Below are 11,560 nucleotides of genomic sequence, written 5' to 3'. Positions count from 1 at the left end.
ATGCCAATTTGAAAGGATTCAGACTAAGAGAGCCATGCCAGGACTAACCAGAGCCATTTGGCATCAAAGAGCCCCAAATGTCAGAGAAATTCTCATTTGGACGATCAATAGAATCAATAATCACATCAGCAACCCTTTTGGCATAATGATTCCCAAATGGCAGAGGTTTGAATTGAATTGAATTGAAATTATCCCTGTTTGTACATAGAAATGAAGGATTCCCAAATGGCAAAAGGATCCCATCTGGCAGCACCTTCGGAGCACCAAATGGCAGAGATTCCCATTTGGACAATCAATAGGATCAATAATCATATCAGCAACCTTTTTGGTATAATGATTCCCAAATGGCAGAAGTTTGAATTGAATTGAATTGAAATGATCCCCGTTTGTACATAGAAATTAAGGATACTGTTAATATATTTTCTTAATACTTGGATTAAGAATAAGAGCACGCGAGTGGTCGATTCAAGCTGGTTAAAAACAATTGACAATAACTTTATTCTTCAATACGTTTGCAAGCGGTCTCTCACACAGGAAGTGAATCCTAGTCCGAGAGCCCCGTCAATAAGAAGGGCGAGCCCTTTTAAAGGGGTAGTGTCGTGATAGGGGGTTGTGATCTTGTTGTGCCAGTTGGTCTGGCACAACAGATGGTAGTGAAAATGGAGTTAACTTCTGCTTTCCACAAACATTGTAAAACAATAAACTCAGAGAAAACAGGAACATAAATAGAGTAAGATAACAGAAAAACTATCTTGGAGTGAACACATGGGTGATCAGTTGAAATTCTTTAACAATTCCCCAATCTTGTGGGTAAAACATCCACAACAATAATAATATAATTGAAAGGATCAACCATGTGGAATCAAATTATAAAATATCATAAAAATAGTCAAACATATTTGGTAAAAACCTAATTCTACACATATGGAAAGGAAGTAATCTATTCTCCACTAGGTGGAGCATAATAAAGATTAATAAACTCAAGGTTATTTAACACACCAAGATTAATTTCTTCCCATATGCAATCACGTACCAAAACTCCTCACTTTAATTTGGCATAAGCAAGGTAAAAAGATAACATGATACTAATCTAATACAGATTTCATATATTCATGAGTGGGAAAAAAAAAACTCTTTCTTTTGAGAGGAAAAAACTTAACTTCAAGTTTCAAAACAATTCAAAATCCTTATTTCCAATGGCACAGACTTGACTAAGTTCTTGAGTTGAATGAAGGTCTAATTCAACTTCTCCTTTGAACATTAATGCAGTAATGGGCATATCTGTAACAGTATTCAAACACTTTCCAATACACTTAAGAACAATGCCAATAATAATAATAATCAAAATAATAATCATAAAAATGATACCTAGAGATCTGAGAATATTTCCAGAACTTGAAAAAGCATTATCGAAAATTCCCCAAGCATTAAACCCATTGACAGTCTTTAAGATCTGAATACCTTTCATGTTTGATTCATGGAACTCTGTTAATGTGGCATTTGGATCCGAGATGAACGAACAGCATTCTGACCCTACAATCGCGCATGTTCCTCCTTTACTAGCAAGAATTATATCTAAGGCAAACCTATTTTGTAGCACAACTTTCTTCATTTCATTCACTTCCTTAGCTAAGGCTGAAATTACTCTGTCCGATGCATTCAAGTGATCCGCCAAGACAGCGGAGAGAGTCATGAGTTCAGTTTGGGTGTTATACATGCCATAGTTAGGAAAAAATACACCAAAAATAAACTGAAAGGGTGATATAGCACGACGATGTCTATAATTTGATTGATGATGAATTACCTGCATTTCAGCGTGATCCACCTTCCTAATCATGGGAATTAAATGAGCAAGATAGCATCTTCCTACACTGTTGCTATTTAGGGTTGAATAAGCTGTATCGCCACAGACTAAAAATACACCTTTTGGAAGGCCTATCGCTGAACCTGGATATAAGAATTCGTAGATAGGAGCAACGCAGGAGCTAGTGCCTAGATCATTAATTTGTGTCCTAATGTGTGTGTTGTATCTGAAAAGATCAATACAGGCTGTAACCTGTTGAAGAGGTACTACTTTGAATTGGTCGACTTGATTTTGATGTTCCATTTCTTGAGGATGCAATTTTGTTTGTGCTTTAATGATGCAATCGATAATTTGACATTTTAATCCAGAAATGGTAATTTAATTTCGCCAATTAACTGTAGTAGATACAGCTGTGCAAGCTAACCTAGTACTCGGTGCATGATTGTCTATTTGGACTAATATAACTTGAATATTGTGAACCAATCCCTGTCCAGCTATTTCAGAAAAGTGTGTAACCTTGAACAGAATAAGGCGGGAGAAATTAGAAGGTCTATGATTCTCATTAACCTCTAGTGTTAATTTGCTTAGAATAACCTCTTCAATCCCTGTATAGGAGTTACCTAGTCTATCTAATCCTACATGAAAATGACAAGCAGAGGATTGTCCAGGAGCAGAGAAAACATGAGTAGCTAAACCCTGCCAGTCATAGTGTGACCATTCTGCTTGGGTTAAAGGAATTGGATAAAATATGGGTGCAGAAGTACTAAGAGGTACATTTTGACAAATCCAACAGTTAGCGTAGTTCATTCTATGTGCAAAGTCTCTGACTATACTAATAGCTTCATTAGGATGCTTCTTTTCCTGTCCAATTGACTTAGCTGATTTGGTTAGGTGCATAGAGCAGTTAAACACAGTACCTTGAGGATAATCTGGAACAGATCTACAAATGTCAACTCCATAATTCTTTGTTCTTGATACTCGCATAACATCTTTAGTTAAAACACACCAATAAGGAGAGTCTTTCTCTACATTAACTTCAGTCACAGTTACAACAGTAGAACCTGGGAATCGTTTGTTACTTTCAAATCTCACATAAGCAGTATGCAGCATCTTCCATCCATCTTCGTCTATCGTATAGACCCAACAGTCAAGTGGAGTGCAACGCTCAACGGGACAAACGAATACTGGAGTGTGTTCTTGTCTTTTCCTTCGTTCAATGGTTTCAGTTTCAGGAGAGAACTGGTCCGAGTTCTCTTTCAAGGGGGGTGCGAGTAGGTGCGTGAGGGGGAGTGTGGTTGGATTATGATTGGGCGTTGCTGGGGCAGTGGTCAAAGTTGTCATCATGACAGCAATGAGGAAAAGATAGGGTGTGTTATCCTTGGTCTGATTCCTCAGATGAGGAGACCAGAGAGTGAGCTTTCGCCCTGGTGGTGACACCGGGTAATGCATCTTGGTTGTTGGAATCTTTTGGCCGGCTGGCCTCGTCTTGGTTTGGAACCAGCCTGCAGTGGGTGGCGTGTACCCAAGACGTCCTCTCAGCTACTTTTATGGCCGTCTGGGTTGTCAGCAAGATCTGGTATGGGCCCAGCCAACGAGCACTATTCCACGCCTTCCGTTTCAGGTCCCGGATCACCACCCATTGGCCTGGCTGGAGGTGATGCAAGAAACCCTCTCTGGCATCCGGGATGGTCTCCTTCACTCTGTTGAAGAGATCTTTTAGAATGTTGTTGAGTGCCAGACAATACTGTACCATGTCCTGTTCACAGGACATCAGAGTCAGCTTGTTCTGGGGAAAAGGTTTGTTAAACATTCTCATAGGTCTACCAGCAATGATTTCATATGGGGAGAGCCCCGTAGTTTGGTGGGGACGGCCCCTCATGAACATCAAAGCTAAAGGTAAAATTTTCATCCATGACAGATTTGTCTCTGCCATCAGTTTGGTGAGCTTAACCTTCAATGTCTGGTTAGCTCTTTCTACAATCCCAGCTGATGCAGCATGGTAACTGCAGTGCGTTCGGAGGTCAATTTGCAAACTCTTACAAATCTCATTAATCACATTATTCACAAAATGGCTTCCTCTATCAGAGGAAAGTTTCAAAGGCAATCCCCATCTGGGCATTATCTCTCGGAGGAGACTCCTGGCCACAGCGATTGCTGAGGCATGCCTGCAAGGGAAAACTTCAGTCCACTTAGAAAAAACATCAGTTAAGACAAGGCAATATTTATACCCTTCGCATGGTGTAAGTTCAATAAAATCCATCATCACATGTTCCCACGGAGACTCTGGTCTCGGGTGAGCTGACATTTTCATTTTAATACCTTTCCCAATATTGTTTTGCATACAGACGATGCATTTGGCACAACTCTGCTCTGCAAACACAGTGAACCCTGGTGCATACCAATACCTGTTCACATCATCCACAACTCCTATTTTTGAAATATTATCAGGACCATGCGCTAGTTTGAATGCATACTGGAAACAAGAACGAGGTAAGACTGGTTTGTTATTAGGTCCTAGCCATAACCTGCTTTCATCATTGAATGTGCATTTGGTTTTCCACTTCTTCTTCTCATCAGGAGGAGCAGATTCCTGTAGGTCGGCAATGTCGTTCAGAGACATAGGAGGAGAGACCTGTGAATCCACAGATGAGAGAGAGAGCATAGACAACACAGGAGCGCAAGAGGAGAGTGCCGCCGCTTTAGCAGCTGAGTCAGCAGCCGTATTACCTATGGACACAGGATCAGAGGTTTTAGCATGAGCTTTGCATTTGCATACTGCTAAACTGGATGGCAACAACATTGCTTGCAATAAATGGTTAATCAAAGTATTATGAGCAATGGGTTTACCACTTGAGGTAAGGAACCCACGATTCCTCCATAGCATCGCAAAATCATGGACTGTGCTAAATGCATATGCACTGTCCGTGTGGATAGTAGCAGACTTACCCTTGGCTAAAATACATGCCCTGGTGAGCGCAAATAATTCAGCAGCCTGTGCAGAGAGATGGTTAGGAAGTCTGGCTGATTCCAGCACTGTATCAGCAGTGGTAACCGCATAGGCAACAACAGGCTCACCAGCTTGTGATCGCTGGGCAGAACCATCCACAAAGAGTTCAAAATCAGGGTTAGACAAAGGAACATCAGTGAGGTCAGGGCGTGGCTTACTGACTAAGTCAATAACAGCCACACAATCATGTGGATCTCCGTCATCTGGTGTTGGCAACAGTGTCGCTGGATTCAGGACAGTACATCTCTGGAGAGTAACATTAGACATGGTTAGTAACACATTCTGATAGTGTAACAGTCTCGCTGGATGCAGGTGTGAGGTCTTTGCCTGTAAAAGTAAAGCAGAAACAGCATGTGGAACATTCACGATTAGTGGTCGCATGGCTACCACGTCGACACATCCCAACACTGCTTCAGTGGCCGCCGCCACTGCTCTTAGACATGGGATTAACCCTCTAACTACACTATCAAGCCTTTTAGAGTAGTATGCTACCGGTCTGTACCGGTCCCCATGCTTTTGGGTTAAAACGGCGGACATATAACCGTCCTTTTCATTTGTGAAAAGGTGGAAAGGCTTTTCATAGTCAGGGAGACCTAAACAAGGGGCTGTAGACAGCCTCTGTTTAAGGGCCGTTAGAGTCAGTCGTGCTTCGTCAGTCCAGGTGATTCGGTCAGAGGGAGAAAGGTTGCGTCCGTGGGCCAGATCGGACAAGGGTTGTGTGAGCTCAGCGAAATCCGGGACCCAAGCCCGGCAATAGTTTGCAGTTCCTAACAGAGACATCATTTGTTTTTTGGTTGTAGGCATGGGCAGAGCAAGGATAGCCTCCACACGGCTGCTACCTAAAGATTTTCCATGTTTAGAAATAACGTGACCTAGGTATGTAACCTGTTCACGCACCAGCTGGATTTTGTGTTTGGAAACCTTATGGCCATTCTCTGCTAAATAAAACAACAATGCGTTTGTGTCTTTGATACATGACTCCTTGTCTGAGCTAGCAACAAGCAAATCATCCATATACTGGACAATGATGCTATTCTGTGGTGGAATAAACCCTTCTAGGCTGCGCGCGAGCTCTGCATTGTAGATAGAAGGACTATCAACAAATCCTTGAGGCATAACATTCCACACATATGTTTTGTTCTTGAACTGGAAAGCAAACCAATGTCTGCTATCAGGGTGTACAGGTACAGAAAAAAATGCATTACTGAGATCAATAACACTAAAGAAAGCAGCTGATGAAGGAATGGAGGCAAGGAGGGTTACAGGATTAGGACAAAGAGGAGTCCTAGCAATGACAGCTTCATTAACACAATGCAAATCTTGAACAAAACGCCATTCTCCTGAGGCTTTGCGCACAGGGAGGATTGGAGAATTGACAGGAGAGCTGTCAACCTCAGAAATGGCTCCACGCTCTAACAAAGATGCATGTACCTCTGCAATACCTTCTATAGCCTCTAGAGGGAGCGGGTACTGAGCGCGCTTCGGTCGGAATGAACTTTTAGGGGTAACCACAACAGGATTCACGTTTCGAATTTTCCCTATATCAAATTTGTCCTTTGCCCATAATGAATCTGGAAGTCCTCGTAACACAGATAAATCTTGTGTGTCATCAGATTGTGTCTGGAAGAAACATGATCCTTGGATTCCCCTAGTGACTGGAATAGCCCAGGTGTAAGGAAATGCTCTTACCCCCGTCTTGGCGGAATACCTCATTTGATGAGGATTTCCGACCCAGTCCGTTATTGTCATTATGTCCATCAGCCACGCATCAGCATCCCTCCTATTAACAAACTCAGAAACGGCAAGAGACACATGAGGCACAGAATGACCATTATACAGCTGTTTCTGTGTACCGTTAAGGTCGACAGAAAGAACTGCATGATCCGGTCCAACATACAACACATTACACATCAATGTTTCATCAACTTGAGGCAACATCCAAGTGTCCTCAAACCCATGGTCTTGGCTTAAAAAAGATGTTGATGCGGTACAGAGCAAGTTATCATGAGGGCTGAGCGGAGCATCGTAGCTATAACATGTCCGTACTTTTGAAAATAACTTTTCTAAATGTTGTGATGTATGAGTGTTACAATCAACATACCAATTATAAGACCAATCGGTAGGCGCGTCGTTGTACATGGTTGTCACCTCCGGAGGTGTCATAGTTGATGATCTGAGTATGGTGACACCTTCTGAGGAGCAGGTCATCTGGAAACCTAGCTTACATAACAAGTCACGCCCACAAAGATTCACTGGACAACATTCACTCAAAATGAACTGGTGTGTTAGCTGACAATCATCTACTTCCACTTTCAATGGAACAGTCACTCTTTCAGATTTCACAATGCCTGCAGCACCAACAGTTTTAGCAAGCTCCTCAGTCACTTGAGGACGCTGTGTCACGCTAGCAATACTAATTACAGAAGAATGAGCACCTGTGTCAGCCAAAAAAAACAATTTTTCCCCATTAACAGTCATAGTTACAGTTGGATTATCAGATGGTTTGGTATGCAGATTAAGGTATTGATGAATATGAATGATTCTCCCCTCCTCACGTACACACTCACTATCCCTAGCTTTCCCTACTGCACTGTCTACCTGTCCTACATCTAGTCAGGAACCACCTCCCTGTGGAGAACTGACAGAGACTCCAGGAGGGGGTGCAGATCCCCATTGGTTAGGAGAAGACTTTTGCTGTTTAGCGTATTCTCTACATGTTCTCTGGAAATGTCCTCTGCGGTTGCAGTAATAACAGCGATCATCTGAACTGTTAAACCTGCTGTTTTGTTGTGAATTACCCTGAGTCCCTCTATTCTCCCTTGATTGTTGACGCTGTCCATTTCTCTGCTGTGGCTCTGTGCGAGCATTGGTGTTGAAGTACCTAACCTGTGCAGCCTGCAGCTTCACGTCAGAGTCCTTCTTTTCAGCAGCCTCCCTTTGTTCGTTTAGTAGAGTGAAACGTTCTGCAAATCTGAACACACCCACGACCTGTTCTAGCGGTTGTGTCTCCCAGTTTACACACGAAGTCCTGACTTGGTCACTAAGGGCAGGGAGAGCATTGTTCATTAATTGTTGTTTCAACACAGTTTTGTAGTCATTGGCATGTTTATTCATGCCCGAGTGGAGAGAAAAGGTTTTCTCCAGGCGTTCATAAAAATCATCGAAAGATTCATTCAGCTTCTGTTTACAGGAGGAGATCAGGTCCCAGTTAGTTTGCGGAGGGAACCGGAGCCTGATTCTCTGCAGCAGCTGTATCACCTGAGCAGCAAATCCAGGATCATCAAAAGTCAATTTATCATAAAAATTACCCCTTATATCAGCCCATTTGAGACGTAGCGCAAGCCTCATTACAGCCTCAAGTTCCTCAGAGTGCGGTCTGTACATCTGAACGGCAGCATTCACATCTCTCAAAACTGTCAATGTCCTTAGCAGGATCAGGTAATGAGGAAGCAAGCTCCCGCAGCTCATCACAACGGAAAGGTCTGTAGACATCAGAAAAAGGGCTCCATGTGGCGTGACCTAGTTGGCCCGGAGGTGGTTGAGGTACAGGATTAATGCATCTAATCATTGGCAATAGCAGCTTGCCTAATGCAGAAGAGAGTTGTTGTTCTTGAACTTGACCAGTAGACCTAAGACTATAATGTGGATGGCCCTCTAATGTCTCAAGAGCAGGGGGAGAAATATCAAGAGCAGGGGGAGGAGTAGTATCAGGGGGAGTCAATAAAGAAGGTGAGACTTTGGCTGAGGTGTCATCAGGAGTCATAGAGTCAGTCAATGAAGGGGATGGGCCAGCAGAAAGGGAAGTTCCAGGGAAGGAAATAGCCAATTTAGACTGAATGTCAACATCACTAAAAGAAGTCCCTGCAGGAGTATTGCTATGAGAATAATAACCTGGAGGGGGCGACATCTGAGACAACCAAGGAGTTTGGGAGTGGGCTCCAAAAGGAGTGGCAGTTAAATAGCAATATTATTTATTCCAATGTCCTGCTTGACAAAGACATGAAGGCCCACATTGACTCTTTCCAATAGACCCCCACAGTCAGTGCTAACAGGGCAGGGGCTATTTCCACTGCACACCAGTAGGTAGTTTCACTGCACACAATGAGTGGGTAAATAAGAAAGTAACTTTGGTTTCACTTCACACAATGGGTAAACAAGTCAAGACACTCTGGGTGATTCAAGGCATACACTCGTGATCAAAAGTCACTGCAATCATTTAAAACACACGGCACACCGTAAGGCTGCCCTGACCAACGGTCTGACTGGGATTCACTTGGTGAAGCGGTATTGTGGGGGAATAAGCGGACGAACAAATAAACCGACGAAAAGAGAAAAAAAGAAAGAAAGAACTAGTCCGCCCTAAGGGCAACACCCATCTCTTTTTGCCACACTATACCCGCACACTTGCCAGGGCGGACTAGACACAGAATAAACCCAAATAATAATCTCACGGCAAGAGCAGCTGGACCACTGATGCTCTGCAGGGAAACAAACATAACAATCTTAAAACACTTTATTACCAAAATAATTAACATACATAATTGTTAGGCTACATGCTAAAACTAAGTGGCTGCATTAAAATACCTGGTATGTCGATGGTCCTATCCTACCCACTAGCAACTGCCTTCAACCCAGCAGGGAAGCAGGTAAGTGATCTGGAACATAAAACAATCTAACATCAAAACTTGTTGTATCTGCAAATCTATATTTTGATGATAAATTTTATAGTGATATGTGGTAGCTAGTTTGGTTTCTGTAGCTAACTGTTAGCCTGTAATATTTGACTGAACTTGAAAGTATCATCTGGGGTGACCGAGTATCATGTGGGGCGACCACTGCTGAGTGTTTTACATGATAGATATATGTCCTGTATTTGTAGTTTCTATATATTTATATTGTATTCATGATTTATACATTTAAGATAGATTTTTCTAAATTTCAGTCATTTTCCATTCCTATTTAGGAATGAACGTTTCAATAACCTTTATTTAAACTCGAAGGACACTGAGGTTGCCCTCATTTACAGTTTCTTTTTGATTATTGTACAATCTCAAGAGGAAATTTAAATACTGTATAGCATGACATTCCATTTAGGTAATTGTACATGTATTAGTCATGTTTAACTAATTTAACCTATTTTCTAGATGGTACCACAAACAAGCAAACAGAAGACTGCTCGCTACAGGCAGCGGATCAACGCAGACCCTGCAGCAAGAGCCGACTATCTTGCCAGGAAAAAAGAAAGTAAAAAAAAAACTATAGGTAACATGCAGTACATCTTTCTCAGTTGTATTTCAAATTGTCATGTTAGTAGGATTAGGAATGACCTTTTCTGTAATATCTTGAACTTAAGATTGTATGTAATTTAGGCCACCAGAATCATTATCACATTATACATCAAGAAATCAAGAAATTATTTGTTTTTTCAGAATTAAGGTCCCATCCATGGGACGTCTTTTCCTGCTTCCACTTAGGCACTCTATTGTAGGCTAGACATGCAACGTACACAAACACCATCCACGTGACACAGGGGTCAGACGTCAGGGGTCAGCTAGCTAGCTAACTACTGTTCCAGTTAGCTAACAACTATGTGGACACAGGCTGATCTACTGTACAAATTGGACACAGGAGTGTTCTCATATGGAACGAGGCTAGCACAATTGTTTTAAGTCCAGCAGTAACCTTAGTGGTTTAATTTCTGTCCTTCGCTTGGCTATTCTTGTCATGGTGAACTGACCAGCTTTATTCATTCATTCATTCATTTCAGACACAGAGGCAACACAATGATACAGGCACAATATTTTGAAATAAGATGCCGTTGGTCAATGTTGTGTTTTTGTTTTTGTATTTGCAAAAAAAGGCTCTATACACCCATCGAAATAGATACACAAAACAAAGCCAAACGTGTATCAGTAGTGCACTAGTACTACTACCAAATAGCCTGCTACTGTTGAGTAGGGGTCCATGTCACATTCCTGAAATTCCGGGCATCTGCTCCTTTCTTTGTTGTATAATATTATCAATTCAATAATCTAATTCAGGACAAATGTTCCAATATATAGTCCTTATAATCAGTTCGTTTTAAGCTCCCATATTATAATGAGACTAGAATATGACGAGACGTATTGAACAGGTTTGTATCAATAATGACGCAGAAGTTTGTAGGCCTACTTAGTTTGTAGGCCTAATAGTAAGCCTATTTATCTCTTGAAGGTGACAGAGTGACAACATACGGGACGGGGACAGCCTATTTATTCACAATTACGGGACGGGGACAGCCTATTTATTCACAATTGTGAATAAATAGGCTGTCCCTGTCCCGTATGTTGTCACTCTGTCACCTTCAAGAGATAAATAGGCTTACTATTTTAAACCTAACCGCAGATATGGGCAAACATGATTTAGGCCTATTATCAGATCTGTATAATAATTGAACAACGAATTGATTTGTTAAAGGTACCCAACGAAACGTGAATCAAAACAATCCGTTCTTTGTTTATTTTCGAAATTCCTAGATTATATGGTTCCTTGTAGTCTAATAAACATGTTGAATCACTTGAATGTCTTTCCTACCTTTTAATTTCTTTGCAAAATGATATTTAGCTAATGTTTTGAAAACAACAAAAATGTGTGAAACGTCATTATTATGTGCTCCGCGTATTGACGCAATGACATAGTACGGGATTTTCGGGGACCACCTTCTCAAATTTGCTCTAGAGCGCAAACTAGTGGTCAAAAACTACATTGGG

This window comes from Borostomias antarcticus (assembly GCF_949987555.1).
Source record: "Borostomias antarcticus genome assembly, chromosome: 12".
NCBI classification, from domain to species: Eukaryota; Metazoa; Chordata; class Actinopteri; order Stomiiformes; family Stomiidae; genus Borostomias; species Borostomias antarcticus.
The sequence above is the reverse complement of the archived record's forward strand: the minus strand, read 5'-3'. Positions refer to the sequence as shown.